We start from the raw sequence: 16,190 nt of genomic DNA, 5'->3' as shown, positions 1-16,190 counted from the left end.
TTTCCCCCGAGTGTCCCGGGGCTCCCCGTAACGGGCCACCATCTGCCGCAGTCCGGCTGCAGCAGAATAGCAGGGAGGGTGACGAATAACTTGTGTACGTTGATGCAGCAGGAATGAGAGCCGTTTATTGTAGGATCTGAGCGATATTTATACATTTTACACAGCTAATCGAATTAGCATAAAATAGATACAGCAGTCAACCAATAAAAAATCTCCACACTTAATGGCTCGCTTTTGTTACTTCACAAACCACTCCCTCTGGCATTTTGCCAGGCACCATGAAGACTTGTTTGCAGACTCTAACATTTCTCTGGCAAAATAACAGGTGCCATCCTGACTTGTTTACAGACCTTAACAGCCCATCCTCGGAGTTGGATGTCCACCAGAATGATTCTTCCATTTCCCTCTAACCCAAAAAGTCAGAGATATTGTCTTTCAGCCGTGGCCACGTGTCCACCCAGATCAACAGCCATATAACCCTTCCCCCACGATCCTATCATTCAAAACTTCCACTCCTCCCCCTCTTCCCTTCATTCTCCGTGAGTCACAAGACTGGACACTCCTCCCCCTCCTTATCCTCTACCCTTGCTCCCCAACCCCCAACATCTTCTTGATGATCTTCCCGCCGCTGACTCAGCCTCTCCACCACTAGAGGCATTTAGTCCGGACCCAAGCACTCCAGGGGACTTCCCCGCAGTAGCAGCTGCCCCTACGACCCTGGAGGAAGCTGGGCCACCTAAAGGAAACCACCAGCAATGGATAATAGAAAACTCGGAAGCCCCTGTGATGCTCCCTCTCCATCCTTATGGGCCAATGAAACGACCCAACTGGGACCCCAACACCTTTGAAGGTAGGTAGCATCTGTCCACTTATCACTGGGCTCTAATAGCAGGTCTCCGAGCGGCCACCAGATGGCTGACTAATTTGGCCAAAGTAAGAGAGATTATCCAAGGGCCTAATGAGTCTCCCTCTATGTTTCTTGAGAGAATTATGGAAGCATTTAGAAAATATACTCATTTTGATCCTTAGGCAGAGGACCAAAGAGCATCTGTTGCAATGGCCTTTATCGAGCAGGCTGCCCCAGATACTAGGAGAGATTTACAAAGTCTAGATGGATTACAACATATGACTTTAAGAGATTTATTCAGAGAAGTTGAGAAAGTATATTATAAGAGATTAACTGAGAAGAAGAGGAAACAGAGGAGAGAGAAGGAAAGAGAACAAAAGGAGGATGAAATGAGCAAAAGGCAGACTAAAGCATTGGCTAAGGTTTTGTTCACAGCCTCAAATACGCCAGAAGTTAAAAAGCAGGAAGACAGGAAGGGATACCTGGTCCCATGCCAAAGGCTGCCCCTGGCCTCAGATCAATGTGCCTACTTTAAAGAAAAAGGACACTGGGCCAAAGAGTGCCCCAAAAATAAGCAGCCACCCCAGCCCGCCATGCTGACTCTAGAAGAGGACTAGGAATGTCGGGGCTCGGATCTCCTCCCCGAGCTCAGAGTAACATTTGAAGTGGAGGAGACTCCAGTGAACTTTGAAGTGGATACAGGAGTAGTATACTCAGCCCTTAAGACCCCACTGGGCCCCCTATCAAATAAAGGGTCTCTTGTTCAAAGGACTAATGGCAGTAGATATCGGGCTTGGACAACTAAGAGGATTATGGATGTAGGAAAGGGAAAAGTCCACCACTCTTTTCTAGTTGTCCTAGAATGCCCAGCCCCATTGATGGGCAGGGAACTGCTTACCAAACTCCGGGACAGAATAACCTTTAACTTTGATGGTCCCCAAGTGAAGTTTCTAAAGCCTTCAGTAAAAACTCCCATAGTCACGGCTTTGACTATGTCCACAGAAGATGAACAACAACTCTTCTCGCTCCCTAGGACTGATCAAACAGGCAAACTACCACAGAAATGTATAAAAGATTATCCTAGTACCTGGGCAGAAACTGCTGGATTAGGTCTAGCCATAAAACAACCTCCAATAGTAGTAGAATTAAAAGCCTCTGCCTCTCCAATCAGTGTTAAACAACATCCTCTAAGCAAAGAAGCTAAGGATGGGATAAGGCACCATATTCAGAAATACCTGGCTCTTGGTATCCTAAGGCCCTGTCAATCAGCCAGGAATACCTCCCTGCTACCAGTAGGAAGGCCAGGAACTGGGGACTACCGTCCTGTTCAAGACCTAAGAGAGATAAACAACAGAGTGCAGGACATTCACCCCACAGTACCCACTCCATATAATTTGCTTAGCACTCTGAATCTGGAGCGGGAATGGTACACTGTGCTGGACTTAAAAGATGCTTACTTCTGCTTTCCACCTACATAAGGACAGTCAGTTCCTGTTTGCTTTCAAGTAGATAGACCCAGAAACTGGAACATCTGGCCAAGTAACCTGGACTAGACTCCCACAGGGGTTCAAATACTCCCCCACTCTCTTTGATGAAGCCCTCCACAGGGACTTCAACTACTTCAGAACTGTACACCCCGAAGTCACCCTACTCCAATATGTGGATGATCTCCTACTGTCAGCCGACACCAAGGAGAACTATAAGTCTGGGGCCCAAGCACTATTATTTGAGCTTGCTCGACTTGGACCATAAGGTCCAAATTTGTCAGCAAGAAGTAATCTTCCTTGGTTATTCTCTTAGGGGTGGCAAACGATGGCTCACTGAGCACAGAAAACAAACTGTTGTGCAGATACCGCCCCCATATCATAAGAGACAACTCAGAGAGTTTCTTGGGACTGCCGACTTTTGCAGGTTATGGATTCCTGGGTTTGCATCTCTGGCTGCCCCTTTATACCAGCTGATAAAGGGGGATGCCTACTTCCAATGGAACCCTGAGCACCAACAAGCTTTTTATAATGTCAAAAAAAGGTGCTGCTATCTGCTCCGGCCTTAGTACTCCCAGATGTAGAAAAACCCTTCACTCTCTACATTGAGGAAAAGAAAGGAATAGCACTGGGAGTGCTCACTCAGACTTTGGGACCTTGGAAAAGGCCGGTAGCATTCTTATCAAAAAAACTGGACCCATTGGCTAGCGGGTGGCTCCATTGCTTAAGAGCTATAAAGCGGCAGCCCTTCTAATAAAAGATGCTTGTATATGAACTTGGGACAGAAGCTAACCATTATAGCCCCCCATGCCCTGGAGAACATCATCTGTCAGCCTCCAGAGAGGTGGCTATCAAACTTCAGAATAAACCACTACCAGAGCCTCTTGCTTGACAAAGACAGAATAATGTTGGGACCCCCTGCTCCACTCAACCCGGCTACACTGCTGCCAGAAGTATCATCAGGACCCGTCGCTCATGAGTGTCAACACATACTGGCAGAGGAAACCAGTATACGATGAGACTTGAAGGATCAGCCACTGCCTCGCCCTGAAGTTGTATGGTTTACGGAGGGCACCAGCTTCCTCCAAGATGGTAAGCAGCGGGCTGGAGCAGCAGTAGTTAGCGAAACTAATGTCATCTGGTCCTCTGGTCTCCCAGAAGGGACATCAGCCCAAAAAGCAGAACTGATTGCCCTTACGAAACCATTGGAACTAGCAACAGGCAAAAGGGCCACCATATACACTGATAGCTGCTATGCATTTGTCACTGCAAATGTGCAGGGGGCTACTTACCAGCAAAGGCGGCTATTAACCTCCGCTGGGAAAGAAATAAAGAACAAAGATGAGATCCTCCAACTTCTCTCAGCAGTGCAAGGCCCTAAGGACCTAGCTATAGTGCACTGTCCAGGGCACCAGAAGGGAAACGACACCATGGCGGTTGGAAACAGAAGGGCAGATGAGGAAGCTTAATTGGCAGCCCTAAACGGAGTGACTCTTTTAACTTTTTCCACACCGGGGAGAACAAAATGTGGTCAAAAAGATCCTAGAAGACATTTTCCAAGGTTCGGCCTGCATAAGGTACTAGGGTCCGATAACGGACCAGCATTCGAAGCCCAGGTAAGTCAGGAATTCTCCACGACCCTGGGGATTAATTGGAAGTTACATTGTGCTTATAGACCCCAGAGCTCAGGACAGGTTCAAAGGATGAATAGAACCATCAAAGAGAACTTAACAAAACTAAGCTTGGAGACCGGCATAAAAAATTGGATTATGCTCCTACCTTATGCACTGTTTCATGCAAGAAATAACCTCTCTGTCTCTTTGTGTAACTTAACCCCTTATGAAATACTCTATGGTGCCCCTCCTCCAGTAAGGGACCTAACCCCAACTCTGAGACTTAATGATTCCTTTCACACCCCCTTGCTTGACAAACTTAAAGCCCTTGAACAAACCCAGCACCCAGCGATACCTGTGGAAACAGTTGGCCACTGCTTATCAGCCTGGAGATGAAAGAACCCCACATCAATATCAAGTTGGAGACTTTGTCTACGTGAGACGGAATCAGGTCATACCTGGAACCCCGCTGGAAAGGACCATACCAGGTGCTGCTTATAACACCTACAGTGGTGAAAGTGGATGGGATCACTTCAGGCATCAATGCCTCCCATCTCAAGCCTGCGCCCTGTCCAGACTCCGGCTGGAAATTGGAACAGACTGGTAACCCTCTCAAGTTGCGTGTCCGTCTTGTGGGTAGGGCTATGGATTCTTCCCCTGACCACCAGCAGTCCTAATCCTCATCAGCCTGTTCAGCAACAATGGCAAGTTATAAATCCTACTGGGCAAGTAGTGTGGTTATTTCACATACAGCCCCCTTATGGACTTGGTGGCCATCTCTCCACCCGGACATTTGTCAGCTTGCCATAGGCCTCTCTGACTGGGATCTCCCTGACATAGAGGACACTACACAGATCCCACTTAAACCCAAACCAGGGCAACATATACCACCTTACCCCATGAATTATGGATGTCATCTCCTCCAGCCCAGGTGTAAACTAGCCAGTCTTGATTTTTATGTGTCCCCAGCTGATTTCTGAAGTCGCAAACAGGCCCAAACCTGTGGAGGACCCAGTGCCTAGATCTACCAGAACCCCTCTGTTATCTCATACTTCCCAGTTTCCGTTTTTGCCTACTTCTCCAGTCCAAAGTACAGGTGACTCCTCGCTCTGGGAACTAAATAAAGGAACCTTTATGGTACTGAACTCCACATAGTCAGAACTCCTTGCATTTCAGCCCAGGTATTGGACAGCTCTCTAAAATATTGTGTATTGGTGCAGATACTCCCCAGGGTGCTCTATCATGATGCAGAAACATTTGAAGGTCTACTTGGGGGACGAAAAATCTGATTTCGCTGGGAGCCAGTGTCCCTTACTCTAGCCATCCTATTGGGGATAGGAGCTGCTGCAGGAGTGGGTACAGGAACAGCTGCTATGATCCGTGGGTCACAACAAATGGCCCAATTAGAAACAGAAATATCTCAAAACTTGAAGACGTTAGAGACCTGCATCACAGTTTTTCAGAAATCCTTAACCTCTCTCTCTGAAGTGGTTTTACAGAACAGGTGAGGATTAGACCTCCTCTTCATGAGGGCGGGGAGCTTCTGGGCTGCACTGAGAGAAGAATGTTGTTTTTATCCTGACCATACTGCAGTTGTAAAAGAATCCTTGAGTAAATTGAGAAAATGCCTTGAAGAGCACCAGAGAGAAAGGGATATTCAACAAGGGTGGTTTGAGTCATGGTTTACCCTGTCCCCCTGGTTAACTACACTCCTATCAGCCTTAGCAGGACCCCGATCATCCTTATGGTGTTGCTAGCTGTGGGAACTTGTTTGCTTAATAGCATATTTACCTTTCTCCAGGCTCAGATTCGTCATGTAAAACTCATTGTAATCAGACAGAAATACGCTCTACTGGCAGAAATAGAATGTGAGACCCCGCAATAATTATGATTCATTATTTTTAAGATTAAAAGTTGTCAGAAAATGCAGTAGGAAATTAAATAATAAAAGAAATTGAAATTGAAACGTAAAGAACCAGGTTTTGTAAAGTTTACAAGCTGCACTCAGAACCTGAAATTCCTGTGGCAGTTAAGACATTTCCCGGAACTGCCCATTAGATGTGTGTTGAAATCTTCCCCGACCACCTAGTTACTTAACAACCCCTTCCCAGAAACCGTGAAGCTCAGCACATATACATCTCAGGGCTTCAACCAATCAGTTTAAATGTATACCCATTCTCAGGGCTGACCAATCACCCCTGCCCGACGTGTGTCCGCCAATGAATGTGCTAATCATGTTTTAGAGTTGTTATTTGATTTTTCCGTGGTATATGATGATTTGCAAAAGGAGGCTAGAATGTATGTAAAGTCCCTGCCCTCTCTAAAGAATATATATAAACCCTGCTCAAGTTGTTCTCGGGGCTCTTTGCTCTTTGCTCTTCTGAAGTGAGCTCTGAGCCCCAGCATTCTGGACCCCCAAAAAACCCTTGGTTGTGGCATGAGATAGTCTCTTGGTGGTCTTTTCCTCCGACACTCGACCGACCTTTTCACCTATCAAGGACCTGAGAGAGCAAAAGTCAACTCCATGTCAACTTCCATATAAAACAACCTGGTCAGAATGAAGGCATGTGTCTGAATCACCCTCTCTCTTCTTAATGTAGATTAAATGGACCTAACCAGGCCTGTGTGGAGAGCTGTTCCCGGGTGCCTATGGTTGATATACCATTCTAACTTGTGAAAGTGTCACATGAAGTAGGGGCAGCCTCCATCTCATGGGACCCTTGGAAGCAATTGTTAGAACAAAATGATTTCCAAGGCAGTGACCTCGTTCAGTTCCTGAAGGAAGTGACCTACCACACTTTCTTGGTAATGGAACTCTCTGAACTTGGGATCCGGGAAGCCAGGCACCCAGAGCAAGGCCCAGTCCCAGTCCCTGTGGTCTCAATTGTTTGGATTTACCAAGGACAGAGTCAGTCTTTATTGGTACCTACTTATGGCCAAATGACAGGAGAGCTTTGAAGAGGGGCCTTTTCTGGGAAAGCAGGTAGTGGCTAAACCATGACCCCTGACAACTTCAAAGAGTTGGCCAAAAAGACCAGATCTGAGACAGGACACGCAATTTTGGGGGAACATAGTATGGCCCATCAGTCAGAGGACACTCAAGATAGTTATAGACATACTTGGGGGAAGGAGGTGCCGTTGTGGGTGTCCGTGTTAGTGTGTGGTTTTGTCTCAGGTTCTGAGAATAGGTAGGAAAGGCGGTTTATTTGTTTAGACTGCAATGTTTCGAGAAAGTTGTTTGATAACACGAATGTTTCTATGTCTGTGTATCCCACTGTATCCGTGGTTGTAGACATTTGAAAAGCGAATGCATCAATGGTTGTGTCCTGTGTAGTAGAAAGCTACCCAGCATTCAACCCGCCCAATTTAAGAATGGAGAGCGGCTTGCCTTATGGATGGGCAACACCTACTACCTTCCTAAGCTCCTCTTTTCTTCCTGAATACTGGCCACTCTCCAGGATAGCCTCATGGTTTTGTTTCCAAGATATGTACCACCTCCAAACTCTGTGACATGACCATGTACTAGATAGCTGAAGGGAATGGGAGCATCTCAGAAAACTCAGATATCAGTGTGACCAGTAAAGTCTCAGTGGAGAAACACTACTTTGGGCCTTTTGCTTTCCTATTGTTCTGTTGTCCTGGATGTCAGGAAGGTCTTTGCCTCAGGCCACACCTTTGTGAAGCCTGAAGAAAACAGTTTTCAAATGGAAATGAATGGGCATCACCTGTGGCTCTTTGCTTAACTGCTTTGGAAAGCGATGTGGCTGAATCAGCCTCTTGGCCCTGTGTGAGACAGTGGCTCAGATTCTCAGCCCTGATGGATCTAAAGAAAGTTTTCAAGTGTGCATCCAAACCAAAATTGCCAAAAGAGCAGTCATTATGTAATAAGGTTCTCGCCTTCCTCTGTTAGCTTCCTGACCTCCATCAAGTGAGAATATGGATCCTTTGTGTCAAATCAGTTCTTCAAACCCTGCAGAGGCTAGCCGATATGTGCTTAGGTTTTCTCATGACACCAATTCACATAAAGAATCTATAGCATACAGTCAGGAAGCCTCATTCAGGAGAAGCAGAGCAGTTATATAGCTGGCATATTTGATCATGCTTGGTTCACAAGAAGGGTGTCCAGGCCACCCTCACTTTAGGCAAATAAGGGGCAATGGTGCTTATTTTGGACAATGTCTAAGGCTGCACCCCTCATGGAAAACTTTAGTCAGAGGTTATTATGAGTGTCTATATGGAAGAAGATGAGGGTCATGTGGGACTGTTTTGGTTTTAATTGCGGTCAGATGCCGCAGTCTCTGGCTGGGCACAAATCAGGAGTCTCCACACAGCTTGTAGATTCAAACAGCAATTCTTTATTCCTGAACTCACACCGGCCGTCTACAAACACGTTCTGGTGAAATCCACGTTCTCTGCCCAAATCCACTCTCTGCCCAAATCCACTCTCTGTCCAAATCCACTACTCCTGGGCTTCTGTCTCCCAAATATACTGTCTGACCCTAAGAACTCAAGAGGAACTCAGCAGCAGGATACGCCCTATTCTAAAGGGGAACACCCTAATCTCCTATTATGCTAAACCACCCTATTTTAAAGGGGGAACACCCTAATCTCCTATTATGCTAAACCAGGAACACCCTAAACATGGATCCGCCCTGGTCCTTGAGCAAGGTCACCTTACATGCAATGTCCTGCAAAATGTCCTATTTCCATGAGTCCTTCCACTAAAGAAACATGGGGGTACGCTGGCAAGGAAGATGTCATACCTACTTGGCTGATGGCTCCCAGGATCTCCCCCCTTCTGATTGATTAAACAACAAGTAATGTGGCTTAAGGACCATGCCTGGTAGGTTGTCCAGTTCAACATATGGTTCTTTCCCATCATTGGAAAACTGACCTTTAGGCGTCAGCCTCCTGTCTTAGGTTGATACCACTGCAACTGGATCATACCCGTCACGACTGCCGGTCCAGCATACAGCCATACTTGTGGATAGGTCTATGCACCAGTGGGGGGGTGAGGTTCTTTTCCTCACCTCTGTTGGCCCCCAAATTTGGCCTTGGTGCCAGTGGGGGAGTGAGGTTAAAGTGGCTTAAGGACCATGCCTGGTAGGTTGTCCAATTCAACATATGGTTCTTACCCGTCATCGGAAAACTGAACTTTAGGCAACTGACCTTTAGGTGTCAGCCTCCTGTCTTAGGTTGATACCACTGCAATTGGATCATACCCGTCACTGACTACCGGTCCAGCATATAGCCATTGGCCCCCAAATTTAGACCATCACTAGCAGAAGGGAGGAGGATACAGAAATGCCATGACACCAAGCCAATTGACAGTTCCTTTGGAAAAATTGCATCATTGGTGACACCATCAGCAAAAATCACTGGTGACACCATCAGCAAAGATATGCCAGCATTACCACAATTCGCTGTACCAAACGATAGTTACATAGTCTAGGCAAGTTCTGTAAGCAGTTCAAAGTGGAGGAAACCTTCTTCTACTGTTTTCTCTTTGTTTTCCACTATACAAAGTCTAATCTGGGACAGAAAAGATCCATTCTTTATAGGACATATTAGAGCACATACAGGATTGCCTGGAGCCCTTAGTTTGGGCAATGATTTAGCAGATAAATCTAAACACGACATACATTTTTTTTCTACACTAGAAGAAGACAATTACCTTGTCAGCGTACCCCCATTTTTCTTTAGTGGAAGGACTCATGGAAATAGGACATTTTGCAGGACATTGCATGTAAGGTGACCTTGCTCAAGGACCAGGGTGGATCCATGTTTAGGGTAATCCTGGTTTAGTATAATAGGAGATTTGGGTGTTTCCCCTTTAGAATAGGGCGGTTTAGCATAATAGGAGATTAGGGTGTTCCCCTTTAGAATAGGGCGTATCCTGCTCCTGAGTTCCTCTTGAGTTCTTAGGGTCAGACAGTATATTTGGGAGACAGAAGCCCAGGAGTAGTGGATTTGGGCAGAGAGTGGATTTGGGCAGAGAGTGGATTTGGGCAGAGAGCGTGGATTTCACCAGAACGTGTTTGTAGACGGCCAGTGTGAGTTCGGGAATAAAGAATTGCTGTTTGAATCTACAAGCTGTGTGGAGACTCGTGATTTGTGCCCAGCCAGAGACTGCGGCATCTGGTGGCTCGTACGCAGAATGCCTGAAGCTTGGGGGTAAGTGAAATTGCTCGCCCCTGAGGGAAGGCGAGAGAATGGGTGACCATTTCAAAAAACAGTATGTTCTTGTTTTGATTTATTTTGTTTTTATTTCAAGTTGCCTTTCCTAGAACTTTCTCAGGCAAACTAGGGGAAATGGTTGGCTCAAAGTTTGAAGTTGTTCACCTCCGAGGGAGAGAAATTGTTAGAGAAAGTAGGCACCCCAGTAAGACCAAGAACAGCTAGGGCATATGTTGATATAATACAAAAATGTAGCCCATGGCTTTTTAAAGACGAGTTATTAAGTATATCAATGGGACCATCATGGTATCCTGTAGAAGAATTTTTCTTCAAGAAATAGATGGCTAATTATGTTTACTACATTTGTCTATGATCTTGGTTTCTACAAAGTTCTAATTAATTTTCAAAGCTAAAATGTTAAAATATTAACCACTAAATATAAAATCAAGTACTCTTTACTTATTAAGTTCCATAAGGTAATATATTTAAAAATTATGTGTGTTTTCATAAATTGGTAAATGGAAAAAAGGTTTAATATTGCTTTGGACTGTGTCTTTGCCAAAACAAGGTTACTAAGTGTTAAGATTCTATCAGGTGTAATTTATATACAAAGAGTATAATAAGTTTCAGTTGGGTTTCAATTATAGTATTATGGTACCATAAAAAAAAAAACATGAAAGTATTTCATCCTATTAAAGTGGAGTAATTTGTCTAAATCAGAAATTTTATAAGAGTTGTTTCAAAATGTGAATTTATAAAAAGGGTTAACGGTTAAAAAAGAGATAGAAAAAGATTCAAGATGTGGAAATATATTTTAATATAAGAGGTTAATGGAAAAAGAAGTGTTTCTAGATGAGATAATCTCTGTGTGGTAAAGTAAAAAGTTGTAAAATGCCATTTAAAAATATTTTGAGGAAACTAGACTTACTTTAAGAGCTTGAGAAAGGAAGAAGGAAGAAAAAAGGTATTTGTACATGGCAGATTAAGACAAAGCTTCTTAATGGAGTAAAAAAGGCCTTTGGTTGAAGGGCAGCCATGTAAACTAACATTAAGCGATTTAAACAGAATCTAAGCCTCGTTTAAAATAGTGAAGCTGTAGGTGGTGAAAAAGTTCATTTAAAAGTACAGTATAGATGATAATTAAATGGCTTTAAAAGGTTAATTTGAAGGTGGTTAAGATGCCTTCATGACAGAGGAAAAGTTGCATCATTGGTGACACCATCAGCAAAAATTACCGGTGACACCATCAGCAAAGATATGCCAGCATTACCACAATTCGCTGTACCAAACGATAGTTACATAGACTAGGCAAGTTCTGTAAGCAGTTCAAAGTGGAGGAATCTATCAATCTGACCGTCTCCTCCCAAAGTCCGTTTCCTCCCAAAGTACGTTGACTCCTTGATTGAGCATACTTGTTGAGTTATATTCATTGGGATGAAGATAGGAATTCTGGCAATGATGCTATAAAGACATTATCCTGAAAAGAATTATTAAATATAATGAAAAGGAAAGGTGAAAGTAAACAAACAGATCTGTTAACCTCCTTAAAAACAATCTTTAACAGCTGTTTACCTGATTTAAATTAGTAAACAAGCAGATCTGTTAACCACCTTTAAACACAATCATTAACAGCTGTTTACCTAATTTAAATTAATCAATTTAAATCACGTGAATAAAAAAATAATTCGGATCCATATTCTCATGAGCGCTCCTCGTATATGAAATATGGACATACGCACACACTGACATACAACACAAAACACAAATGTGCTAACAAATGTACAACACATAAGATAATAATAAAGGCATTGTAATTTTACCTAGGTGAAATCTCCATTGCAATGTTTAAAAACTCCACAGTCAATAAATAAAACTGATCAGAAAAACATTAACCTAGGTTTGTATGAGCTCAAAAAATAAAAATAGAGCCTTATGATGTGGAAAAATGCAATTATAAAATAGATATTGAAAAAAGAATCCTGATTAATCACTGTCGCAGATGTAAGAATGGCCAAGCTGGAGTTCTGGATATCAGCTGTTATGGATTTGAGTCAAATCATCTTCTTTTCGATCTGTAGAAATCGTTTTAGTTAGTCTTTCTGGAATCCAAATCGGTTGCTGTTCTCCCTGTGGAAACACACAGACAGAGTCCCGACTCCAGACAATCACTGGGTCAGGACCTTTCCATTGTCCTGTTAGAATATCTTTCCAAAGAACTTTAGGCTTATGCACATTTTTTGGATACATATGCCTTTCCGCAGCACTAAGTCCTGATGAATCCAAATTTAAAAAGTTTAGAGTAAAAAGCGTTATTTTAATTTTATCTTTGGGGGATATATACCCCTTTCCAATTCCCTCTTTTTGCTTTAATAAGTACGTTTTAGTAGTTTGATGAGCTCTTTCAACTATGCCTTGTCCCTGTGGATTGTATGGAATTCCTGTTATATGAGTAATACCAAATGATGAGCAAAATTGTTTAAAAGAGGTAGAGGTATAGACAGGACCGTTATCAGTTTTTAACTGTTTAGGAACGCCCACAGTGGCAAAATTTTGTAACCAATGAGCTATAACATCTTTAGTTTTTTCTCCGGCATGAAGGGAGTCCATCAAAAATCCGGAAGAAGTATCAACTGTAACATGTAAATATTTTAATTTTCCAAATTCTGGCAAGTGTGTGACCTCCATCTGCCAAATATGGTTAGGTATCAGTCCTATAGGATTGACTCCAAGATTAACTTGTGGTAAAAAGGTCACACAATTTTGACATTGTTTTATTATATGTCTGGCTTGTTCCTTAGTTATTTTAAAATGCTTTTGTAAAGTATTAGCATTAACATGGAATTTTTATGAAAATTCATAGCTTCTTCTAGTGTAGAGAAAATATGTATGTCGTGTGTAGTTTTATCTGCTAAATCATTGCCCAAACTAAGGGCTCCAGGCAATCCTGTATGTGCTCTAATATGTCCTATAAAGAATGGATCTTTTCTGTCCCAGATTAGACTTTGTATAGTGGAAAACAAAGAGAAAACAGTTGAAGAAGGGGAAATCCTACCAGCATCTTCAAGAGATACTATAGCATTAAATACATACTGAATATCAGAAAATAAATTAAATACAGAATCTTTAAACATTAAAAAGGCTTGTAAAACTGCATTAAGCTCTACCTTTTGAGCTGATTGTTTGGGTACTAAAAATGTAAAAGTTCGATCAGGGGTAACTACTGCTGCTGTACCATTATTTGACCCATCAGTGAATATATTTGGAGCATTCATGATAGGGGGTTTTCTTGTCATTTTTGGAACAACTACAGGATGCTTAGACCAAAAAGACAACAAAGGATTAGATGGTAAGTGATTATCAAATCAAACATTAGATTAACACATGATTATTGCCCAAGTATTTAACTCATTAGCTAACTCATCAATTTGATCCATAGCATATGGAGTAATAATTTTATTGGGAAAAATTCCAAACACTCCCTTCGCTGCTTTTATTCCTTTGAGTATTAATTGTCCTACAGCCTCAGGATACCTAGTAAGAATAGTGTTAGGAGAATAAGATAAATGTATCCACAATAATGGACCTTCTTGCCAAAATACTCCTGTAGGAATATTTTTTGTTGGTAGTACAATGAATAATAAAGGCAAACTTATATCAATTCTATCCAAATGTATATTTTCCATATATGTTTCAAGAATTTTCAATGCCTTTCCTGCTTTAGGAGTTAACATGCGAGGTGAGTTTGGATCTGATGGACCTTTTGGAATATCAAATAAATGTCCCAACTCTCTTTTTGGTATGCCTTGATAAGGCCTTATCCAATTTATGTCTCCCAATAACTTTTGAAAGTCGTTAAGTGACTTTAGTTGATCTACTCATAATTGAATTTTTGGTGGACAGACCATGGTTGAGGATAATAGAACTCCTAAATAATTAATTGGAAAATTTAATTGTACTTTATCTATTGCTATCTCTAGATTATAATTTTTTAATAAGTTTGTAAGTGTGGCATAACACTCCAGCAATATGTTTTTATCTTTATGTGCCAATAATACATCATCCATATAGTGAAATATTTGTAGTTCAGGATTTTGATTTCTAAGTGGCTGGATTGATTTATTAACATATATTTGACACATAGTTGGACTGTTAGCCATCCCTTGAGGGAGTAATTTCCATTCATATCTCTGATCAGGACCTTCATGATTTAATTCAGGGATAGTAAATGCAAAGCGTGGACTATCCTCGGGATGAATTGGAATTGAAAAAAAAACAATCTTTAATATCTATGGCTAAAACATGCCAGTTTTTTGGCAAAGCAGACAATTGAGGAATCCCTGATTGAGCAGGTCCCATAATAACCATCTCATTATTAATGGCTCTTAAATCTTGCAATAATCTCCATTTACCAGATTTTTTTTAATGACAAAAATGGGAGTATTATGGGGAGATATGGAAGGTTGTATATGTCCTTCCACTAATTGTTGTTTGACCAGATCATGGGCTACTTGTATCTTTTCTTTAGTCAGGGGCCACTGAGGAACCCACACTGGTCTTTTTGATTTCCAAGTAATTTTTATTGTCTCAGTGGCCCTTTCTGAAAATCCAACCCATGTCTGTCTGTTCCTTGATCTATTTGAATTGGTGCTGCTATATCTTGTCCTTGTTTTCCTAATCTATTTTCTTTCCTAAAACCTTGTCTAGCCCTAGCAGTGGGCACATTAGGATTGATGTTAGTTGTTAACGTCAAATCTAATTGATCTAGGTCATCTCGTTCCCATAAATTTATAGGAAGATGATCCAATACATATGGCTGTATAGTTCCCTCACAACCTTCAGGATCCTTCCAATCTAATACCATTGCACTTCTATGGGGATTAGTAGCAACTCCAAGGCCTCGAAGCATTTGAGTGGCTTGTTGTAATGGCCAATGTTTTGGCCACTCCTGACTAGATATGATGCTAAGGTCTGCACCTGTGTCCAGTAGCCCATTAAAGTCGTGTCCTTGAATATTTAGTTTTAACATTGGGCGAGAATCTAAATTTAAAGACAGCATAGCCCAATCTACACCTGTGGAGCCTAATCCCCTGGAACCTCTTTTTACACTATGAATAGGAAATTTATTATGTAGGCTGGGTATTATTAACAACTGTGCTATTCTATCTCCAGGTGAAATTACTGATATACCTCTTGGAGAACTAGCTATAATTTTTATTTCACCTACATAATCGGGATCAATTACCCCAGGACTTATCATAAGTCCTTTTAATGTAGATGAACTACGTCCCAATAATAAGCCTACTGTCCCTTGGGAAAGAGATCCTTTTATTCCTGAAGGAATGATTTGAACTCCCATCTCTGGAGTTAGTACTTCTCTGGCAGAGGCACAGATGTCCAACCCTGCGCTCCCTCGGGTTTGTCTGATGAGGGATTTAATGGACAATGTGTCCTGGGCACTACTCTGATGGTGTTTCTGGGTTCCTCCACTGCCCTGTATATTTGTGGTTGTGGGCCCCGGAGCATTGGGCCCCTTTGTCCGTTTTTTGGCAATGGAGCCTGATGCCTTTCTCCACGATATCGTGGGTAAATACCTGGTCCTTGTCTGTTTTTTGATAAGGGAGTACCCTCTATGGTAGTTTGAGTACGGAATTCATTAGCCCAATGTCTCCCTCTACAGCATCGTGGGCAAATACCCGGTATTCTATTTCTTTGATACGTAGTTTTGTTAAATCCTCCTCCTATGGGGCAACTCCTTTTAAAATGTCCTGTTTGTTCACAATCATAGCATGTTTTTGGCCTGGCATCTAAAGCCTGTTGTACTGCAGCTGCCAAGACATGCCCTTGTTCTTTAATATCTCTACATAATTTAATATATGTGTTTAAATCTTCATGTCTCCATGGTCTAACAACCTCTCTGGAGCAACGATTTGCTTGGTCATAAGCCAGTTGTTTTATTAATGGCATTGCTTGTTCTGTATCCCCAAAATTTTTGGCAGCCATTTGAATTAGCCTGTCTACAAAGTCAGCGTAAGGTTCATTACCTCTCTGTATTACCTTAGATAGCTGACC

Source organism: Callospermophilus lateralis, chromosome 13, assembly GCF_048772815.1.
Source record: "Callospermophilus lateralis isolate mCalLat2 chromosome 13, mCalLat2.hap1, whole genome shotgun sequence".
NCBI lineage: Eukaryota > Metazoa > Chordata > Mammalia > Rodentia > Sciuridae > Callospermophilus > Callospermophilus lateralis.
This window is presented reverse-complemented; position numbering follows the sequence as displayed.